The sequence below is a fragment of the Bactrocera oleae genome, chromosome 6, assembly GCF_042242935.1.
Source record: "Bactrocera oleae isolate idBacOlea1 chromosome 6, idBacOlea1, whole genome shotgun sequence".
NCBI classification, from domain to species: Eukaryota; Metazoa; Arthropoda; class Insecta; order Diptera; family Tephritidae; genus Bactrocera; species Bactrocera oleae.
In genome coordinates, this window is record NC_091540.1 from 5,388,505 (window position 1) to 5,412,914 (window position 24,410).

General features: G+C 34.8%; 1 protein-coding gene across 18 annotated transcripts in view; it reads right to left on the reverse strand.

The window, feature by feature from the left end:
* The window catches only part of mub (poly(rC)-binding protein mub), a 156,437-nt gene extending 149,760 nt beyond the window's left edge, over positions 1-6,677 (reverse strand). For 13 of the 18 annotated variants that reach the window (XM_036358145.2, XM_070111534.1, XM_070111540.1 and 10 more), the window contains exon 1: positions 5,732-6,654. The gene's annotated coding sequence lies outside the window, so the exon portion shown is untranslated. Of the gene's footprint in view, positions 1-5,731 lie in introns of all 18 variants that reach the window. The other 5 variants (XM_070111538.1, XM_070111536.1, XM_070111535.1 and 2 more) reach the window with 4 other exon arrangements.
* Positions 6,678-24,410: the final 17,733 nt, after the last annotated feature.

The window sequence follows — 24,410 nt, forward strand, 5'->3', positions numbered from 1 at the left end:
GAAATCTTAGACGGCTACGCTGGGTATATTTTCGTAAAGAAGTGTGTGGCTTGTTTGGTAAACATGTATTTTTTTTAATGTTTTGTATGAAGTAATTTTTGTTAGTGTTGGTATATCGGAGTTAGTAGTGTAAGAGTCAGCATGTTATATAGATGTCTAGCATATATTTAGGATAGTTTATTACAGTTCAGCAGCTATTTATGGGCTTTAGAGCTGAAAGCTTGGAACAGACTATAGATCATTAGAGTTTATTATCATTTTATGGGCTTTAGGGTGGTTAACATATTGGTACAGACTGTGGATCATAACAGATTTTGGAGATTCACACATTATATACCACTTCTGAACTTTGCGAAAACTTTGAGTAATAAATATACACATTTTAAAGAAAATGTATCAAGTACACATTATTTCGAACGACGAGCCGTCAGCATCTCCTTGCATGCACATAAAGTGAACTTTCCATACTTTGTGTTTTGATTTATATTAAGTTTGTACCATCTATACAAATTTTGGAAGGGTTACTGAGTTGTTACTTCATTTTAGAAAGGTTACCAATTTGTTATTTCACTTAGGACTCCCAAGGTTCAAATGCTTCTAAATTAGGCTCAATAAGTTTGTATTTTGACAGAAGATTTCCAAGAGCTGTTTCTAAGTACGTGCACATAATTTTTGAAGGAATAGTTTTATAAGGCTCGCCTAATTTAATTCGTTGGCAATGCGATTTTCTCCGAAAGCATCGAATTTGCTCCGCTAGAAACACTGCCCGCTATGTAACTAATGTGAACTTGGGTTAATTTGAAGCGTTATAGGATTGTTGAACTTCGCTTGTGAGTCTGAAAGTTAAGATAAGCTAGTATTTTAGTAAGAGTATTTTTCAGTTTTCGATTTTCTGAGTAAATAATCATAGTTTTTAAATGTTTTGTTCTTAGAAGCACTACTTTCTCGCTTAATTTAATTCTTCAAAGTTCTGATTTATCACAAATAGTTCATAGAGCAACCTACTTACTCTCAAGAGTTTGCTATTTTTTTAAAACTCACGCAATTATAGCATGAATTTTACAGTTAATTTCTCGGAAGGCGTGTGTCTTGAAAGCCTTAAATCATTATCAGCACTATAACACATAAGCTTGCCCAACCTTAAGTATTTTTCTATAGTGTATGCTTATAGAAGAAGCATTGCTTGCAACACTAGAAAATATTTTAATATCCACTTCAGACTTGAAACCACAATGCAAGCATGCTTCAGACAATCATAGAAGAAAATCGTTTAAAAGGAAGAAGTAGTAAAAGAAAGCAATCATTAATCCGGGAGAGTACAGCAAACTAGACGACACGAAACATGAAAATCTAATGGACTAACTGTTGTTGCAAGCGCAAATGTAAAGTGGTTAAGTATGGAGGTAGCGAAAAAGCATAATAATGAGGACTTACTGTAGAGCAGATTGGAATTTCGTGAAAGAAAATGCGAGTAAATAAATATTTATATAAATAAATGTCAAAGCGACTAAGCATATAACTATTTAAAAATATAAACTTTACTTAGGGGCAAAACTTTGCTTACTGTCGCGGAGTCATGGTATAGACACACAAGTGGGTGGTCTATTTGTACGGCCTAGGCTATAATCCAGCAGGCGAAACGAATGCAGCGAAGCAACGAAATGTAATCACAATTCAATTTGCTTGCTATTTATGTATAAAGTTGTGCAAATATATACCGACTTTTGTGGCAAAACGTAGAAAATGTGTGAAGCAGACACATAAAAAATGAAGAATAAAAAAGGAGTATAAAAAGCGGTGTAAACAATGTTAAGTCATAGAATCGTTGCAGATTGCAAGAAAATGGCTTGGCAAGCAAGTAACAACAATTGCTAATAGGTACGAGCAAGCACAACAGACACTCAACGAACAGTATACGAGTGTGTATGCCTAGAACTTAGGTGGCAGAAGAAGGCAGTCAACAATTTTTTAGAAGACTACACGCGTCAGTGCAACTGCAATTGTTTGGCGACCGAAGCAAAGCAGAAAATAAGAAGTTGCAGGCGCAAGTTATGCTGATGTTGCTTGCAATGCAATGAAGTAATGCAACATTGTGCTGGTAATGGCAACAAACTCAACGAAGCGCTGCGTTCAAGTACGGTTGGGTATATGTATGTACTAGTACTTCTATTACTATGCAAGCCGGCTAGAAAATCTTCAAGTGTCGTTAGCACTTGTGCGAGCGCGCGAACGTTAGCTGACTGGCTAATTGCGGCCGGGCTGAATGACGTCTTGACTGCTTGGTTGGTTGGTCGCGCTGACTGCCCGGCTGACGTTTGGGTTGTTTGTTTAGATAAATAGCGGTTTGACTGTTTCAATGGCGGACTTGTAACTATGCTCGCTGCGACTTAACAATATAATTTTACAAATATTGTAATGCTAATATTGTTGCGGCTGATTTACAAGCGCGATAATAATGCATTATCGGCACATTTGTTTGTTCACTTAACGTGATTGAGCAAATGTACTGTATGTTACGGAAAAAATTGTAATTTTTCTCATAGTTCAATGCTTAATAAGAGTGGATTTAACGCGCCAGGGGTAACATAAAAATGTTATAAAAAATAATGCATCAGATATATAATGTAGAATCGTTGTATCTTAAGCTGCAATAATGGCTTAAACCGCTTGAAAGCATTAATTTTACAATAAGCTTTTAGTTGTAGTTGAACTACCCCTTGGCATTAGCAAATATGTATTGTACTATAGTTCATAAAAAATGTTAAAACAATTTTTATTACAAATTTACAGCTATTTTTAATGCACAAGCTTGCTGTAAGCATGTTTGTATAAATTTAGAGCTGTATTGCAAATGCTAGTGTGGAAACTGTTAATATATATTTGAAATAAATTAGCAAAATGTTAATTTTTGAGAAAATTTTGTGTTTATCTCGAGAGTTATAATTACAAATATAATAAATATTTTTAGTAAAATAAAATAAAAAATTTTTTAGTATTTAGTATTATAAAAACAAAACAGAAAATATTTTACTTTTTTAGCAATAATACATATTTATATATTTATATATGTATTAAGGGTCATAATTTGATCTTGAGAATATTATACCATAAATAAAAAAGCTTGGCAACTTGACATTAAATGAAAAGAAAAAGATTATATAATTAAATAAAATACAAATTATGTAGTTTAAAACTTATAAAAAAAAATATAATGTTTTATTTTTTACACATTTCATCAATTATTTACAAGAAAAACAAAAAACAAACCAAAAAAAAAAAACAATTTTAATTAACACCTAAATATATTTTTTTTTGTATTTTTAGCATTCTGAATAATAAGCACTTTAGAATTTTTTCCTACAATTTTTTCAAAATTATATTAAAAAAGAAACAAACATAAAACAACATAAAAAATAATGGTAAATTATAAAAATTATTGAAAAGTTTATATTAGTTTTTATTGTAAGAAATAATTTTATTAATTTATAATTAAAAATTAATTATATTTTGTTCTTTAGTATTTTGTCAAGTACTTAAATAAAATGTATATTCTTTATAGTTTGATAATAATTATATTAAAAAAGGAAAAAAAAATTAATATTTATAAAAAAATTAGTATTTTTTTCAAAGTACTTAAAAAGAATTTCAAAAAACAAAAGTTGATATTTATAAAAAAATATTAGTATTTTTTTCAAAACACTTAAATTTTTTTTTATAATTATAAAACAATTACATTAAAAAGTATTAGTATTTTTTTTAAAGTACTTAAAATAATTTATTTCTTTATAATTTTAGAATAATTAAATTAAAAAGGAAACAAAAAGTTAATATGTGTAAAAAAAATTGTTTACTTAAAAATAATTTTTTTCTTAAGTGAAGCAATAAAATTTATCTGAGGAACATTAGTGTAGAGTTTAACCGATATATTCACAACTAAATATGCGAAAATTTTCATAAATAAAAAAAAAAGTTTTTTTCTGAATTTGAAAGCGCTCTCCTGCTTTTTATAACAATAAATTGCTAAAACTTTTAAATAGTCCACCAAAAGATTAATTACAACAGAATAAAAGAACTCGCAATTTTTCTTATATTTTCTCGAAAAGCCAGCAATTTAATAAAAAATTATTTAAACACATGTTTTTGTATACAAAAGATTAACTTTTTTCTTTACTTTTTTACGACTGCGATACCTGCTATGTTGTAGAGTGCAATAACCCTAAAGTTAATCGGCAGATCGACCGCACAGCATTAATTTATGCGCGAAACACAATGTGTGACCAATGAACGAAGTTTAAGTGATTTTATTGGATTATTTTTTTATCACTTATGTTTTGTGTATAAATATTTACATATGTATATATTTTTTGTATGTATGTACATATGTATTTATGTTGGGTCGCTCGGTAGTTTGCTTTACAAACAGAAGATTAATGCCAAAAAAAGACTTGCAAATGATGAAATGCAAATTTCACAAAAAGAAAAAATTAAATAATCTCTACAGATAAAGAAATAGAAAAAAAATTGGCAGTGGTCGGCGATTGACCCGCGGCTAGAAAAATTTCGGACAATGACATTTCGATACAAACAAGCGCGACGAACCGTGAAGTTGACACACAAAGGAGATAGAAAAAATAACAATTATAAGGAAATAAAAATAAAAAAGGTATTAAAAATAATAACTAAATAGTAAAAAATAGTGCATAAATGGCAATGGATGTAATTTTAAAGCATTTATGTGTGTTAGTATGGTATAATTACTACAAAAGTTTAAAAGCAGACACATTACAGATTTTTATTTTATTTATTTAACATTTTATTAATTTATATAGTTTTTTGTTTATATTTCCAAACAAATAATTTAATAAAATAATTACTCACAACGTCTGGGCACCAAAATCCCCAGCAATACAGTAAGTTATTGCAATAAGAAAATAAATGCAGTTCAAGCAGCGCAACGCTGCCGTAGCAGCGGCACAGAACAGCGACGCGTCGCAGCGCACTGTCAACACACAGAGCGCAAATGTGTGAGAAGCATAGTCGTTAATTAGTGATAAACGAAACACAGTGCGCGGCGCAACACAAAAGAAAGCAAACAAATAAGAAAACGTAAAAGATGTAGCAGAGTAAAAAGTCAAACCAAGTAGAAGAAAGCGAAATACAAAACAAAGCGAAGCAAGCGAAGAGCAACAACACAAACAAAATCAAAGGCAACAGACAGAGCGCGCCAGGGAGACAGCAGAAAATCAATTCAAGTGACGGCAACGTCAACAGCGACATCGACAGCGACCGCGAACGACGTCAACAACTCACTGATAGCTGGCGCAGCGCGTCAAATGTGACGTACAAATTGTATATAAAATGCTGTGCTTAATGTAAAGCACATATAAAATTAGCATTTATTAAAATGGATTTTATTAACTAAAGCTATATAATATAATATATGTAATTGGCGATGTTATGTTGACGGCTGCTTGGCATAAGCAGTTGATAAATTCTAATAATTGCGTTGATTAGTTATAAAATAATTTTATATACATATGTACATGTAAATGCATATTAGCCAATTAGAAGTGCATGTATGCACATGCACAAACACAATGCAACGCCGCACAGGAATGTAATCAAGTAGCCAGTTTATTATAGAATTTTTCCAGCCGGACAGACCACATTGTTGACTAACCGGCTACATATGTACATAAGTATAATGCAAGTAAGGAAAACAAAAATTTACCTTTTGTTTTCTTTTTTATGCTGCGTTTACAACTCCTTTCGTTGAGTTTTCTGTTCGCTGTTATACTGCTTTATTAATTTTGCTTTATGTGTATTCCTCATACGGCGTCAGACGTGAAAAATCAAATGCACACAAATCTCAATTAGAATCCAGCTAAATTCAAAAAGGTTTATTCGACACACACACAAACAAGCACAAATATCCTTTTAGCTGTTGTCAAGGAGCGTTTAGATATTAATTTTTCAAAACTTTACACTTGTTTTTACTATAGTAATTTTTTTCGTGCAATAATGCACTGCACTTGCAATTTTTAACAAATCTTTACACAATAATTTTGTGCGCGCACTAAAAATTCTTTATTGCTTTGGCTGTCTAGCGTTATTACAGCAAAACACACATAAAATATATAAACTTTCAATTTTTATTTTGTTGTTTTTAGTCACTTTCTGAATTGTATTGCCGCCGACAGCACAAAAAATCAGCAGACATTAACTTGGCGTGCTGCACAAACAATTTTACCGCAAAATTGTAAATATTAATAGTAAACCCGTTATATATTTTTTTAAATTGAATATAGTATGTTGTTGCAAATGCCTTTTGCTATTTGCTTTCACTAATTTTGCTTTGTAAAACTTGTAAGTATTTAACTTTTCGCTTTGTAGGCCGCTACTTGTTCACAATCGAATTTTTCACAAACCTTTTCTGCCGCTTAGTAGACGCGTTGCTTCTTTCCTTTGCACTTGCACTTCTGTTTTGGTTAATTACCGTTTGCACAGTTAGCAATACAATTTTAGTATGTTATTAAGTATTGTATTATAATTCAAGAATAAATTACTCTTTCAAGAAATTCGCTTTGAAATTATCCGCTGCGCGTTGCTAACGATTTGAACACCACAATTAAATTTTTATGAGTGAATTTGCTAGTTGGAACAGCACCGTTGTTTGGCAGTTTTCGCTGTCATCGTCGTCGTTGCGTTCGTGGCCGTCATTCGATTTTTCACTATTCCATTTTACATGGCTCTTCGTTTGGCCATTGAGCGCACCCTTTATAGTGTTGGCTCTTTTTAACACGCGCAGCGTCGCCAGGCGGTTGGCGGTGGCTGGCATGCAGTGGTACTGCACACGCAAACTCTCAGCTGTTGTCAATGAGGGAGGTAGAAGAGCGCATATTTGAGTTGGCCTGGCTACTTGAGCGGTTTGCGGCTTGTTGCAGTGAGTGTAGTGCCTTTACTTTGAGTGGAAAGATATTTGAGTGCATTGACGTAGCGCTGCGCTGTTTGGTGCAGGCAATGCAACTAGAATTTTTCCCGAGTGAACTATATATGTATATACCATATGTACATATGTGCGACAAATTAAGCAATGTGCCAGGGTTGCATTCGTTAGTATGCCGGATGTTTGTGACTACGTTTTCGTGAAATTGATATTTATTAAATTGACATATATAAAAATGAGAACAAAAATGAAATTTGCTAAAAAAATAATATTTTTAATATGAAGTGATCCTTTCATGTTTTTATTTATCATAAGGATATGTGCAACGAAATCTCCAGTGCTGGGTCACGAAGCCTGGTCCATTCAATCCTGTATACATAGTTTCTGGCGTTTGCTTTTAAATGTTAAAAGCCAATGCATTTGGAGATAGGTTTTCTTAGCCACTTGTAGGAAGTATTGAAGTCGGTGTTATAAAAAATTAAGCTTTCCGTGACTGCTTCTTAAATCGCTCTTAAAAAGCTAGACTAAAAATTTTTAATTTATGAACTCTGATGAAAGAGTAAACTGCATAATCTGCTTGTTCTTGTTGTAGAGGCATAAATATTCTCCAAATTATTTTCAGGAATGCGTAAAAATTAAACGTCCTTGGCCAGAGTTAATGACGCGGAGTCGACAACGCATTTTTACTCCGGCCATAGATAGTCAACTCTTACGCAGAGTCTCTTTTCTATTTGCTAGAATTAAGATTCGCCAAAAATTATTGCTGTGCGAGCTTAACAAGTTCGTTCTATCTTTAAGAGATTAATTAGAGCTTTCATGGCCAACAGTTGTTCAGTGCTGATTAATATTCTGACTCTTGGAATATTAACACGAAATAGATCGATCTCTTCGATTACCTCACCAATTTTCTTTCGGCCGAATAAACACTATTTTTGAAGTGTAATCGAACGTTTTGTGGACTGAACAATATTTTTTAGAAACGCTACTAGTTTTCGAGACTTTCGAATGTCACAAAATACATCTAAGTTTGCGGTTTAGCCAATCACTTATTTAAAATAGCTTCAAATTGAATGGAAGTTTTAGATTTCGACTCGGTAGGAGCTTGGCAACGATGATCAGCCATGTTCGCCTGTCTGTCTGACTGTATATACACGAACGAGTCCCTCCGTTTTTGAGATATCGGTCAGAAAATTTGCTCTGATTATTGCCAAAAACGGTGCTATAGCCTCCAAAGAATTTATTCAGTTCGGATCACTATAGCATATAGCTGCCATACAAACTGACCCATCAAAATCAAGTTAGAAATCTTTTTATACCCTTTTATGTTATACAAAATTCGCTCGTGAGCTCAGGAAAGAGTTTTACTTTGGATAGCACCTGGACTTAGTTATTACTTGGCCGGCTGCCAGCTTTTGTGAGATCACTTGTGGTCCAAAACATTAATTAAGATTTCTTGGTGAAGCGAGAAAACCCACTAAGTAGCTACATATATATCCTGAATTTGTGCCTCTACGCAATTAGTAAATTGATTTTCTTTTACAGCAACACCTTTACAAACAACTACATAAATACATATGTACATATATACATACATATACATATGTATATAAAAAAGAAATCCTACTTGTATAGAAATCTGCGTCAATGTAGCTGAGCAAGTGTGAATGCAGTTACATATACATACATATATGTTGCTGCACACATACGAGTGTGTATGCATTTGCAATTTCTTCTTCTTAAACGTTTTTTCTTTTCAGGTCAAGCGTTTTGCGCTTCAGTAGCACCGAGCTTTAGAGATGTTGGCGTTGAAAGCGCGTAATACTCATTAAAAGGCATAAAGTGTGAAAGCATGCACAGCACACACACACACACATATATATATACATACACACATGTATAGATGCATTTGCGAGGTATAGTGTGCATTTTCACACATAAACAGCATATGTATGGTTGTAATTATGTTAAGTAATACATGTATACGAGTATGTGGCCAAGTGTATTAATTCAAAAATTATTTACTGCCAACAGCCAAACCGCCAATTGCATGCAGCCGGCCAAGTAAGCAACAGCCTTCAGGCCTAGCGTTGCTGTAGAAAATTACAAAAAAAAAAAACAACAACAACAAAAACACTACTCAATAGAAATGGAGGCAGCATGCGCTGTTGCTGCAGTTGTTATTGTTGCGTTAACTTTTGCTGTTTTTGTTGTTGCTGTTGTTGTTTTTCCATTTTTTACCGTACTATTTGTTGTTGTTGTTGTTTTTTGTAATTTTGTTGTTGTTTTTGTAATTGTTGTTGTTGCCTACTGCCATCTTGTTTTTGCAATTGCAGTTGTAATTACTCATCTTACAATAACGGTACATACATACGCTGGCTGCCTAGCACTTATTATCGCTGCTGCGGCCGCTGTTGCAGCGCTACAAACGCACACTCATCTATCAACCAAAAAGAGATTAATAATAATTTAATTAAAAGCGGAAATTTAACGCAATAAAAATGAGATGAAAATGTGTAAGCAGTAAGCGAGGCAGCGCCACTTTGATGTTATAGTGTAAGTGTGTATGTAACGCGTATACCGCTTAACGTCGATAGCAGCTTTACTTCACAAGCATTTGTTTTTGTTATTATTGTTGTTGTTGCTATTTTTTCGTAATGCATTTAACGTGTTTATTGCGTGGATTTTTATTTTCGCTACTCATGTTACCGTTTACCATTGTTTGTTTGGCTTATCAATATTGTTGTTGTTGTTGTTGCTTTTGCTCAATATGTTATTAATGCTTTTACGCTTTGTTGTATTTTTACATTAATTTGCGTATTTATTTTACTTTTAATTCTTACTTCGGATATTTTTATAAATCGACTGATTTCGCTTTTGTTTGTGAATTTTCATTTGCATTTTTCCATCTGCATTTGCATTCTTTAGCGTGTATGCAAAAAAAAAGCAACAACAACACTAACTATAGCAAAACAAAATTGAATAACATTTAATTAAATTTCCTCTTATCGCCATTGAAAAGGATATGCAGCGCACTAATACACAGTTACTCAGCAGCGGCATATGAAGCTGTGTGGAACATATAGTTTTTGTTGTTATTGCTGTGGTAATTGTATAGCATATGGTGAGAGTTAGGTTCGTTTATAAAGGGTGAGCATCGTATAGAATACTTTCCTACTAAAAAGCTCGACTTCAACATTTTAACTATTTTACAGCTAGGTGGCAACCCTGTGCAACTATATTATGTAATTAGAGTACATTAACTTCGGCATTGGTACACTTACACTCACTTTAGTACGCATATCTCTTTGTTATTCTTACTAAAAAGCTCGACTTTTAATATTTTGCTGCTAGGTGGCAGCCCTGTTCAGCTACATTATGTAACTAGTAACCACTGACGTCGGCCATGGCACATTTACTTTAACATAACAAGTCTCTCTCTATCTCTCTCTTTTGTGTTCTCTCTCTCTCTGACTCTATATATTTCTCACTTTCCGGTTTCAATTGGCTTTTATTCATGGTTTGTGCCCGATTACTCTTCGTTAAATAATATTCACAGACCTCTTAAGACTCTCCGTTAATTCAGATAGCAACGTTTCGAAGAAATTATATTTTTGTATTTCCATCGAAGCAAGGATGCGAACCTAGAACTCAGCTTTGGCGCTTTCACTCGGCTCCTTCAAACACGGCGGTCCTCTCACAATAAAAGTAGGCGCTCACATATATCGGGACCGTATATAGCCACAGTCAGAATATAAATTATTTCTTGCTCTTCATCATTCGTATTATTTTTCCGAAAAAGCACTATTAGCCTTATCTCATTTAAGAAACTTAGTTCGCTAAATGCCTCACATAATAAATTCGATTTTAAAATTTTTCAAAGGTGGGTCACTTGGTTAGATTGGACCTGCTTATACTGTGGAAAAATATATTTAGAGATATGAGCGTATTTGCAAGATTTGTCTAACTTAGTGTAATCGGCTCCTAAAACTTTAGACGCGTTTTTCGAGAAATACGGTTTTCAGAGTCGGTGAGCACAAATTCTCCGAAGCGGCTGGACCGATTTACTTAACATTTTCAACCACCTTCGTCAGGTAATGACCGAAGCAATTAAATTAATTTTAAGCAGAAAAATCTTGCTCACCGCCGGACATCTTTTTTCGGACTACCTCTAAGAGATCGGCTGCGGGATTAGGTTAGATTAGGTTATACAGGTTATTTGTACTGGCAGCTGGAGCTTTAGCCGGAGCTAAAGTTTACGTTGCACAGTCCGTCAAAGCTTTTTGCGAAGTTGAATATAGATTTGATATCTAATTCTTGTACTTCAAAAAGTCCCTTGACCTGTGAAGCTCCTAGATATCTAAGCCGAACCCTAAATAAGGCAGGACAGAAGTAGAGAGGGTGTTCCAAGGTCACTCTCATGCCTACTTCACTGCACTTTCTACATGTGTCATTATTAATAAAGCTCATGCGGATTGCATGTGATGACTGTAAGTTGTGAGCTGTGACTACACCAACAACCGTCCAGCAGTCTTTTTAAGACCGTGTGAGTAAAAGCATGCTTGGTTTCATTCCGTTCTCTTGCACCTGATCTTGGCGTTCCTGTATGTTAGACAGACAAGTTTGTCAGCTCTTTCGAAAATCTTATTGTGTAATTTTTTTAGCGTTTTGCGTATTTTCTATGCTGGAGTAGCAGCCAAGCGTATGGCACTTTTCGCAATTATCGGCTATTTCGCTTCCCGGCATGCCCTTGTGGTCCCGGTGCTCGAAGTAAATTTGACTCAAATTTTGTGCCTTAATACAATAGCTGTCTTCATGCTTATTTTGGTGTTTTCAAATTTGATTTGGGACCCATCCTGTATGATCTTAAAATATTATAAATATATTCAAAATGGACGCAGGAAACTGAATGCAGCTGCTGACGCATTGATGTGGCTGGAAACTACGCGTTGGCCTTATTACGCACTTCCGGTGTGTACACTTCGAAAAACGAAACGAAAAAATGTAAATAAATATGGAAAAGAGGATAAGTAAGCACGTCACTGTCTTTGACCATGACGCGGTCAAAACCAAAGTGCTGACATTTCAACGGTTTTATGTCATCAGCGTATGACAGTTGGATTTTAGCAGAATAATTTCAGAGGATTTGTCAAGTTGGCCTTGAGAGTGAGAGTTGTTAGCATTGAGACAAATTTGCTGTTAATTAATGGAGGATTCTACGTTCAGACTGACAAGTTATGAGTGCATTGGTATAGCGTAGCTCAATAAGTGAAAATAGTTGGGAGCCTGGGAACCTTTGTCATACAAAATTTTATTGCAAGTGTGTTAGGAAACAGCGCCAAGGACTCTAGAATTGCGTGCCGTTGCATAAACAAAATAAAAGTGCATAAAAAATAAAATGTTGTTCTCATATAATTACGTATGAAGTAAAAAAGGAAACAGAAAAACGTTTATAATTTTTTTGCTGTCTCTCAATTAAGTTTACTGTTCACGTAAATGCTTGCAAAGAGACTTTTTGTAATGCCTTTCATTTTCATATTTTTTCTGCTTACCATATCACTAATAATTGCTTCTGATGCAAATTTATTAAAAAGTATATACAATATATAGGTGTATATATTTTCACACAACTGTAGCTATACAATTATAACATTTGGTTGCATGTTAGAAATATCCGCAGGGATTAGTCATATAATTCATTTGAGTACATTTTCAATTATGCCGTGTATATATTAAGTTTTTGTTTATAAATAAGTGTGCTGGAGGCTGTGGAAAATTTATTAATTTTTTTTAATAATTTAAATGGCATATAAATTTGTGTAAACGAGTGCTTGCTTATTGAATGTTTTGGAAAATAATAATTAATCCTTTTGCGACTTGTTACAAAAGCTTTTAATAATTTTTGTTTAATCCCCGAAGGTCAAATAATTGAGTTTGTCACCATTTTTTCTGGTTCTGTATGAATATTATCAATACAAATATAATTAAGATAATAATTAGGTTAGATTATGAGGTCGATCCTAACAGGGATCTCACTTGGACAGCTTAGAACGCCGTCCGTTGTGGTACATAAAAAACTCTTATACACTGGATCATAAGTCCCTTACAAATCAACAAAGCGCTTTGTGCCTACCACAAATTTGTTGAGACGGCTAATGTCAGTTTCTGCTATGTCTGTGTCTCCTGGTTCGGCGAAGATAACACTGTCGAGATGTTTCAACTTCAGTCTTTAAAGGCTGGACAATAGAGTAGAAGTGCCTGGATGTTTCTATCTCAGCCTACTCCATACAGCTTTGACAACTTGCGTCCGTCAAGATTTTTAGTCTTTAGGCCTTTTGAACAGTGGCCAAAAAGAACCCCTACGATTGCGTCAAGATGAACTTAGTCAAGTAGTTCAGAAGACTTCCTGTGTTCTAGGCCACAAGGAAGAAGCGAGTCGTCGACCAGCGCTTACTAAGTGCACGCGAGGTCCATTGATACAGGGTTAGAACGCAGGATGCCAATTGAGATCCAATTCCAATGTGACACAGTTATTCAAGTTTTCAGGAATGCAGATGATCAATATGTTTTCAGCAATGTTCTAACGACAGGAAAAACAAACTAATGGAATGGATTATAGAAATTTATACAACAATTTATACAATAGATTCAGAGATGTTGCAGTGCTAGCTAAGAGGCTCGAAAGCTGATAATTTGGCTAAAAAATACGAAGTTATTATAGTTTTCCAAAGAATAAACTAAAAAAAAATTAAAACAGGGTTTCTTATAAAAAACCTCAATAAATAGTATTGTTAATAAGTTTTTTTTTATTGCAAATGATATCAGAGTTCATTCTATTTAAACTTGGATATGAACAATGCAAATCTGATAGCGAAGTAAAGTTCGAAGTATGTATAGAAGTTACATTCGACACCTCGATTTTGTTTTATTGATTTGGGCTGATAATTTATTTAGATGACTCAAGAGGAGATTATCTTGAAACAACTGTTTGTTCTGCTTCAGACTACAAAATAAAAACTGATTGAGACCAAAGTTCTTTGTAGAGAAATTGACAATATATGTACATTCGATAACTTTCCGAATAGTTGTCGAAATTTTTATAACGTAAACTCGTAATATATAAACAGGGCTGGAAATAAAGCGAATCTGTTATTGGCGCCTAGTTTCCGTAAAGTGAGATCCTTCCCGAAAAATTGCATTTAGTTATTATAAAAGTTGGTCGGAGATCTGTTAGCAAGTTTTCATGTACCTTGGCCGGTACAGGCTTATCCTTAGCATTTTATTAGTAAGCATCTCAATTTATGTCTCTACTCGTTGTTATTTTGCTAAGATATTATAACTTTTAATACGAATCCCTGGCGCTTCAAACCCGAAATAATCAACCAAGAAGTATTAGTATTGATACCTAAAGGATGTTGCGAAGCCCTGACGTATTTTAAAGAAAGAACGATTGCGTACATTTCGATATTATCGCTGTTATATGAAAGTGGATGCTCGACATGTTTGATATATTGGAAGCAAAAGAAGTTAAGTAAACGACTTTTTTGCTAACTCTATTAACTCATTCAGAGTTAATACCAAAAATGATCAGTTGACCAAATGACCACCCATACTCGCGACTTAGATTGTTAAAGCGCCGCATACATATTTCATATCAATGAAAAAATCAAATCGCTAAAGTATTTCTGCTCTAAACTAATTGCCGTAAGCCCGTTTTTATATATAGAACGAGGTCTAGGCACTTTTCAGCCATGCTGCCTGCCAAAATTCATATAAAACGGAACGAATTACAACTTTTACCCACCACTGCTGACATAATTTTAATTAATAAAAGCCTTTTACAACTTGTTGTTTTTAATTAAAAAATATTTGATTGCTGCTAAGAAATGGGCTGTCACAGGCAAACACACACACATACACATACATGTATATATGTAACAGTACCAACAACAATTTGAAAATGTCACATTGCTGTGACAGCTGACAATTTCGCTTGGCAACTGCGAATAGTAGAATGTGCACCTGAAAACTGACAACTATGTGTGCGCCGAGAGCAACGTCAACGCCAACACCATAAATGTAGTCGTCGCCAAGCTCATAGCCACACATACACACACACGCGCTCCACTCGTAAATGACGCGTTTTAATGAGCGATACCGCAAAATTTTGGTCAAAATTGTCAAAATGCCACAAATGTTGCAATGAAATGGGGACTTATGCGCATTAAGTGCCAATAGAGTTGCCAGACGTTAAACGTTAACTACAAATGAAACAAAAAAACAAAAGAACGCATTTACAAGAACCAAAGTTATAATACCCTTCACAGTTACATTTCTTATAGCATTAAAAGGCATACAAAGATGTTTATCTGGATCTTGATAGTTCGGTTTGTATGGCAGCTATGTGCTATAGTGATTCGATCTGAATGATATATTCAGAGATTATAGTGTTGCCTTGAGCAATAATCTATGCCAAATTTTGTGAAGATATCTTGTCAATCAGATAAGTTTTCTATATAAGAACTTGATTTTGATAGGTCTGTTTGTATGGTAGCTATATGCTATAGTAGTCCGATAACGGCGGTTTCGACAAATCAGCAGTTTTTTAGCGAGAAAAAGGCGTGTGCAACATTTCAGATCGATATCTCAAAAATGGAGAGACTAGTTCACGTCAGCTTACCATGCTAATTTAGACATATACTCGTATATGCTAAATAATTTATATGATTGCCGACGTTTGCTTCTCGATATTACAAAACTTTGTGCAAACTACACCCATTAAGGGTATAATAAACGCTAAAGCAACGCTGGTTCACGCTCAGCCACCGTACAATATAATTTATTTCGGCGGCAATAACACGCTGAGAACCTTTTCGCTTTTTGTTCATTTGTTTGCTGGCCCGGGGCGCACGCTTTTCACTGCTCGACCTGCCGTGGCAATAAATTCAACAATTAATTGGCAACACTGTTTGTCTTGGCCACAATATTTCATAGGGCCAGGCGGCGAGCTGCGCGCCTTAAAATGGCGGCGTAGAAATCACACACACACACACCGCGCACATACCTAAGCACAAGCACCGCTGTGTGGCAGCAATGTGGCACTCACGCCAACGAGTTGCACGGATGTACGCGCATTATGGCCGTGGGCTATAGCCATTTTCGTTGTTGTTTTTGCATTTACTGCATCAGGCCACCACGTAGTTACCTTCCGTGCTGTCACACGCCACACATACATACAGTGTGTTGCAGGCGGCATGTTGACTGTTGCACGTTGTCGCCGTAAAAATGAAAGTTTTTAATAATTCCGTTATGTTTGGTTGTTTTGCAACTTTGAGGATAATTTAATAAAAATGTAGCATTTTTCACGCAGCAAAAATATGGCGAAAAAATTGTGGCAAATAAATATTGCATTTAGTTGTGGCATGTACGTGTATGTGGGTGCGTGTGTGTGTGTAAAGTGACACAATAAACGGTTGCGCAAATTCGAATGCCATTGTGGCTGGCGCTCTTTTTCTCTTTACTTAGTTCCTTATTCAAGCATATTTTGCATTGAAGCAATAAGCCAGCGTCATGTTTGGCTAATAATGCTATTAAAAATTAATAAATTATTATAAAATATTAAATTATGGCAAATGATAGTAAAATAATTAAAAAGCACTACATTTAGCTGGGTTTGGTCATATGATGCGGTTCCTGTTGTCCTGCAGCACTTTACGGCATATTTGTGTGTAATTATGGAGACTGCATTGCCGCAGATGCTTTGAAAATCCATGCTGCTTACATTATTACACTCATTTCGCTTACACAGTTAGTTATGGTAGGATATGCACTGCGAAAATTGGTGTGCCATCGGTTTTCCTAGAACTTGCTACTGTAGAAATAGCCTTGCGCTATTCTCACACATAGCAGCCGCATACTTCGAAAGTATCCACTTCCGTTACCTTTAGGTGTCTCATATCTGTTTAAACTTCCAGAAAATGTCTCTTATTTCATGCACCCAGCCCCAATCTCTACTTTTCTTAAGATGAATACTTGCACTTTCTCTATGAACAGGTCTTCAGCAAAAATGCCTGCAAAGCTTGCGTAAAACTCAAAAAGCGAAGAATTATATAATCAATTTTTTTGGAGAGATTGAGTTCTATATAAAAATAAGCAATATCTCCGTTTTTCGAAGTTAGCCTCCAAAATCGAAATATTTGCCTCCTAAATTCGAAATTAAAGCTATTGAAAAACATTACTATTGATTTTAGTAAGTAGTTAGGAGTGCTCTATGTGATCACAGTCAGATCTGCGAAGCAAATTTTCTATTTCAAATCAATATCGCGAAAAAAATTGGTTTGGTACTCATGTCTACAGGGAGTGAAAAATTGTGTGTTACAGAGTCGATAAAAAGAAGAGAAGTACTGTTAGAGAGTTTATATATTAGGGTGGAGCGAAAAAAAAATAATTTTTGTTTTGCTTTGCCTGAGGGTAAAATTTGTCGATTATAAAATAAAAAATTAAAAAAAAAAAAAATTTTGAAAAAAAGTTTGGAAAATAAAATTGGGGAAAATAAAATTTTGGAAAATATATATTTTTTTAGCATCTAGAGCCTACTCACTTTTAACGTAAATTTCGAGTTAAAATTTTTTTAGACAAAAAAAAAATTTTATGGTTAAACTCTTCACATTTCTATAAAAATTTCCGAATTTGACGGTTTTTGACTCAAATTTTATTTTAAGGCTTAAGGAGAGCATGTTGTCGTTTAAGACTTTATTTTTTTAAACTCGAATAATGACCACAAAAATGTTGATAAATTTTAATTGGCCAGAAAGAGGACTCTCCACAGCTTCTACAACACTTATCAAAAAAATTTTTACGAAATAAAAATTTTAGCTCGAAACTTTACTTTTAAAGTGAGTGATGTTAAAAAAATTTTGGTTTTTATAATCTACAAATTTGACCCTCAGGCTAAGCAAAAAAAAAACACCACCATTCCACCCTACTATATATATATATATTTAACACTCCAAAGTCTCATTTAGTGTTGATCAGTTTTGAGAAGTCCATATAAGCTTTGGTAGAGATTTTACGGTTTTTTTGGTTTCTTCTTTGGCTCGTTCTTTTTATACTGTGTAGATTTTGGAAGCACAAGTTTAGGAGCTACGCGTATTAATACCTCTCTTATATACTCGGCAAATATTTTTAGCTTGTTATTTTAATTGCGGTAACTGCTCCCTCATAGATAAATCATAAATAAATGCGTATAAAATACGAAATAAGTAGCATGCATTAAGTAACGACTGAACTGTTATAGCAGTTATACCTGCATACAATGAGCTTTATTTTTTACCTGGAGCTTGCATTAATTATTGAGCAATAATGCTTTGATTATTATTCTTGGGATATCTTTTTTATCAGACTAAAAAGTTTTATGCATTACCAAGAATTTGAATGCTCTTCACAAGCATTTCTACCGTTGCAGTGCTGTCTTAGAACTTTTATTATGATAAAAGCGCGCTTTCCCCTACACAGTTTGACCGACAGCGATATGGCGCGCTCAAGCAGGAAAAATCTAATTTTGAGTAGGTGTTCTTAAAGCTGCTTAAAACTGCATTTATTCAAACTTAATTTCTAACTTTCATTGTTACAATTTATATAATTTTTTCCACCTTAAAGTAACCATCCCTTATATAATGGGTGCTTTAAAGCAGCTGTCAGTGCTTAAAACTCATTTGCGCGCTTTCTATCGCTAATCTCTTACAAACGCTTTTTGGGAAACTTTACACTGCGAAAGAAGTTTGTGTGAACCAATTATTTTTCTGGTTATCATGCTATGCGCTGTAACGGAGTGTCTTGAGTGCGCGCATACTAGGCGAAGTGTCGTGAGTTCAACTACTGGAAGAAAAGACAATATCTTTAATTATGGATAAAATAGGCGCGCTCACCCAAGTTGGAGGCAATAATAAAACTACGAGCGCATTTCAGAGAGGTGAAAACGTCTTCGGTGGAGTCTAACACTTTTAGCGCCCTCCATTTTGTAGCAGAAACTCGGCCAAATATGTCGCAAAGCTGATTTTATGTATATATATACATCTAAATTTATTTATATGTAAGTCATGCTATTAACCAAGCTCTATAGTAACCCTCTTTCATTTAATCCCTTGAATTATTTTAATTATTGCAAAAGAAATTCGATTCGTATCAGTAATTTGTAGCAAAGCTCTAACCAATTTTCAATTTTAAGGTGAAAGCAGAAAAGTAATTTGCAAAATTTTGTATGTAGCTATGTAGAGTTTGCACTTTTTGGCTGAATATTTTATACCCTGAACAGTGTATATTAAATTTGCCGCGATGTTTGTTCAAAAGGAAGGGACGAAGACCCTATAAAGTACATATACAAGTACACATGACCGTCGTGACGAGCTGTATCGATTTAGCCACGTTTTTTGAGATACCAATCTGAAATTTACCGCAGGTGCTTTTCTTCCCAAGAAGCTGCTAAAGTCAAGCTCTTGTAGGGAAACCTTTATATTTGATAAGATATCTTTACGAAATTCGGCATATATTATTGCACAAAGCAAGGCTACAATCTTGAAATATAATATTCATATCGGACTACTATAGGATATAGCTGTCATACATAATGACCTTTAAAAATCTAGTTCTTGTATAGAAAACTTTTTCATTTGACCAAATATCTTCACGAAATTTGGTATGTATTATTATCAAAGTCAGCGCTATAATCACCGAATATATTGTTTAGATCGGACCACTATAGCATATAGCTGTCATACAAACTGCACTATCAAAAACAAAGTAAAGAACTTTTTATGCGCTTTTATGCTATAAGGAGTGAATCTGTGAAGGATATTCTAGCTTTGGTGCAGTCAAAGTTGGCGGTTTTCTTGTAAATTTTGTTTTTGGCCAACGCTTTGCAGCTTTGGTTGAAAAAGTTTAAATTCACAGCTACTAATGAAGGAGTCGGCGGCGATAAGAAAACATAAACAACAAGAACACTGAAACTGACAACGAATGAGTATTTAATGAGCGCACGAACACGTGCGTGCAGCGGAGAGGTGGGCAACTTTGAAAAAAGCGGCGCGCATTTAAATTCAATAAGCTTTTTTGAGGCAAGCGTGTGTTTATATGTGTGTTCTTATTTTAGCTAGGTACTTCCACTAACTAATGTTTACTTTTTCGTGCATATTATATAATATAAGTGATGTATGGATGTGTGAATTTACGTATGTATACGTGTGCGTATGTATGTTTGGGCGCCTAAGTAGGCGGTGTCTCCTTACCTGCGTGTTAGGCGCTCAAGCGTTTCCGCAACGCAACCGACAAACTTACACCGAAGTCAACCAACTCAAACAGTCAGCTGTCGACGAAGTTTGGTTTTTGTATTTTTCCGCCATTGTCGTTGTTGTTTTTTTTTTTTTTTGTTGCTGCTGTTTGTTAGCAGATAAGAAAACTTGAAGGACTAAACTTCAAGTCGCTCGAACTGAATTGAGCGCAAACTGAAACGAACTGAACTGGATTGAGTCGAAATGAACAAAACGGAGCGGAGTCAGGAAAACAACGTAACGGAACTTGAATGAACTGCACCGAACCGCATTGAGCTCATCTAAAGTAAGGCAAAGTGAAGGGTGTTGAAAAGTAAAATGAACAACAGGACTTCACATGTCATATATTTCCTTGCGTAAATTATGCATGTATGTGTGTGTATGTGCTTCTACAAGTAGAGAGTGTTTGTGTGTATCTATGGTATACAATGTAGAGGTGTGCATGTGTGCGTCGCGTGCGTGCGTGTTTGTGACAACACAGGATATGTGACGACAGACAGCGTTGCTTGACTTGAAGACAAAGCCATGAAAAATACCAGAAAGGACAACAAGAAAAACGAATATAACAACAACAATTGTCAGTGTAACAACTTTTACTCATATACATAGTATGTATGTGCGCATACATGCAACACAATTAATTTTATATGCGCAAGTTGCACAAAAATAAGTGCCAAGCGAATTCTGTAAGCTTTAAAGGATATTGTCGTAGGGTAAGGGCGGTAACGTTAGCGGTAAGCGGTAAGTAAAACGACAAAAGACGCTTTAAAGTGGCACCGCAGAAAAGCCACCGTAACCACACACACTGCTACCACACATGCAACGCAGCGCCCACATTTACCAGCGCAAAAGTTTTCCTGTATTTCCTTTGTCGTCCACAATGGGTGCACACACACACACACAAACCCAAATATCCACACACTCTCGCACGCCTATTTACATACGCCAGCATACGCTTAAACTTTCCAATTTATAGTTGTAAGGGAAATTAAGTCGCTTTTCATGTGCGCGGCGCGGCATGAGGCATGCAGCGTATGATGCGTGGCGGCAGCGAGTCGATGAGCTGCTGAATTGCTGCTGTTCGAAAATTGTTGAGCCACACAAGTTGCTCAAACAAAATTTTTGTTGGCCATTGAATTGTTGAAAATGATGATGAAGCATATAAAGCTGACTGACATGCTTGGTTGACTGGCTAGTTGACTGGTTGCCGGTTGCGCTCAAAGCCAAACGACGGTATGTGTATGCGGCGTTGGTGCGGTGCTGGCACATTTCCATATATCTATGTGACCGCATAAGGTTGCTAAGCTGCTTTATTTGGTATTGATCATGGCTATAACAATGAAATTTATGCAAATATATGACGTAGCTTATGCAATGTAATCTACTTTCAGGGGCAGTTGGCAAGTCAACTTGAGAGTATGTGACCTTTTTTTTTTCTCAGCGTAAAGGTTAAGGGAAGCTTTGGCAGCCTTGTTAGTTAATAATGAGACTTCAATCACAACTAAAACTCTTCGTTTGTTACCTTTTTTGAGGACACGAAGTGACGTGTTAATCATTATTAATACCTCAAAATAAAGCGCTCGATGTAAAACCTTTATGATTAACACTATTTTATAATTAACAATATTCATCCGACCGCGCCAAAAACCTTTTTTGCTGGATTTACCGCTAGATTTGTTTAAAATACCTGAAGTTGTTTGGTTTTTTTGGTTATTTGTTTCTTTGTCAGTTAGGCTAATATTTGATCAGTTAAAGAAACAGTGCTTGAAAATCGTCTTGTTGGCATCAGAGAGATAGCAGAGAATTTCAACATATCTTATCAGAGAGGTAGACTTAACACATTTTGGTTAATGTTTTCGGCGTGACAATGCTAGACTCATACCAAAAGGCCTGAATACGCTCAGCCACCGTATTCGCCAGATTTGATTTCTAGTCACTTTTTGTTTTCGAAATTGATAATTCCGCTTTAGGAACGCGCCCTGAAACTATTAAAGCCATTAAAAGTCATTCGCTGAAAGCACTCCCAGTCGTGGCTATAAAAAATATATGAAAAATTGGTGTAAGCGTTACCATGCTTGTATTGACTCCAAAAGGAGCCTATTTCAAGCCAATAACAAAGGGTGAAAGTTGATGGCATATAACCGATACACACAGATGTGATAACGTTAGTCTCTGCATCTAGGTCCACGCTGCAATTTATACTTTTTTTGGATATGTTGGAAGATGGATGCCAAGACAATAAAAAATATATAATTGATTTATAGCATTTCCGGTATAGCTGTCAAACCAGCTGTCAAAATAAATGCATGTTTTAGCATTTATGGGCAGAAAAAGTACATAACATGCAAGTAGTTATAATTGAAAAACGTTTAAAAACATGAAAATTTGTTTTCAATATCAATTTTGGTGTCGTAAAATTAAATAGCTCGTAACAGAAATCAGCAGTGAGTTACATTTTTGGCTTGAGTGCTATTTAGTAAGTTAAATTGAAGTGAATTCCAGTTTCCTTTCAATGACAGAAAGGTTTTATTTAGTGCGATTTGCGTGTCGGTGTATACATTTTTTCATACGAAAGATGGATCCACCTTTAATAGCAATGGGAAGATCGGCTGGGAAATGATACGCTGTCGGTTTAAGCAGAAATATAACAAGCTCTAAATTAGGAGATAATATCAATTCGTTGGCGCAAACTTTAGGTGAACAAAACCATATCCATAATTTGTCTGTTAGTTGACTAAATAAGTCAAGCGAGTTAACTGACTTAGAATATTTTTTGTCGAGTTACGTAAAAGCAATGGTCTATATAGTATACCTATAAATGATGAGCAGACGAGCTGAGTCGATTTAGCCGTCACTCTGCTTGTATATACGCGAACTGGTCCATTAGTTTCTGAGACATCAATCTGAAATTTTGCACACGTCTTTTTCTCATATAAAAGTCATACAAACTAATCGATCAAAATCAAGTACTTGTAAAGAAAACTTGAACCTGTGTAGGATATTATTTTTTCATGCTTTGCCTTATGAAAGTCCCATCTTTCGCTCTCTAACCAAATATAGGGCTGGCAACTAAGTAATTGCGGATTTTTTTAAAAAAATCAAAGACAATTTTTTCATGAAACTAAATAACTTTATTCTGTAATGTATTGTCCATTTTGATTAATGACCTTTTGCCATCTTTCAGGCAGCATTATAATCCCACGTTCATAAAGCTTTTGGTTTTTATTAGCAAAAAACTGAATAGGGGACGATTTGACATCATCATCCTTCATCTTTGAGTGAAAAATCACCAGAACGAAATTTGGCAAACCAATTTTGACACTGTGGTTCTTTTATGGCTTCGTCGCCATAAACAGCACATAACTCTTTGTGAGCTTGCGATGCGTTTTTCCCTTTGCGAAAATAAAAAAGCAAAATATGACGAAAATGTTCCTTTTGATCTTCCATTTTTCAACGAACGCCAAACTAAAACTACACAACCGATCAAAAAACTTCTTTTTTCAGATTGACAGCTGAATTGCCAACTATCAAATAACAAAATGTGTTTTACATTTGGACTACGCCAGCAAACCTAAAAATTCAACTGAAGCCATCTATGAGTGAAGTCAGCAATTACTTAGTTGCCAAACCAATACATCTATGCTAACTAAGCTGAACCTCACACTTTATGTTGCGACAATTAAGTGCCACATTTGCATCAAACAAACTCCACTTGAGAATATTTGCACTAATTAATTAAATTAATTTACGGCGTTATTTAGTTTATTACCATAATAAACTTATGCAAATATTTACATATTTACTAAAATTTACTTAACGTTCATACGTGTGGCATGCAACATGAGCTAAACGATAAATTAATAACAATTTTCAATAAAATCACTATATAAAAATCGAATTGAACAAAAAAGCGTCGAGTCATTAAAAATTTTCGAATAAATATTTACAAAATGATAAATGACATAAACGAGTAATTATTGAATTTGCGAAACAGATTTTACTACAATCAATGCAAATTGTGAATAATTTTACGCAAGTTTGAGCAACAATAAAAAAATGCAAATTTTCCGCGCTGAAAGTTGAAACAGCGTGGAAAGTGAGCTAAAGCTTTTCGCATCTACAAATGTATGAGTATGTGTGTA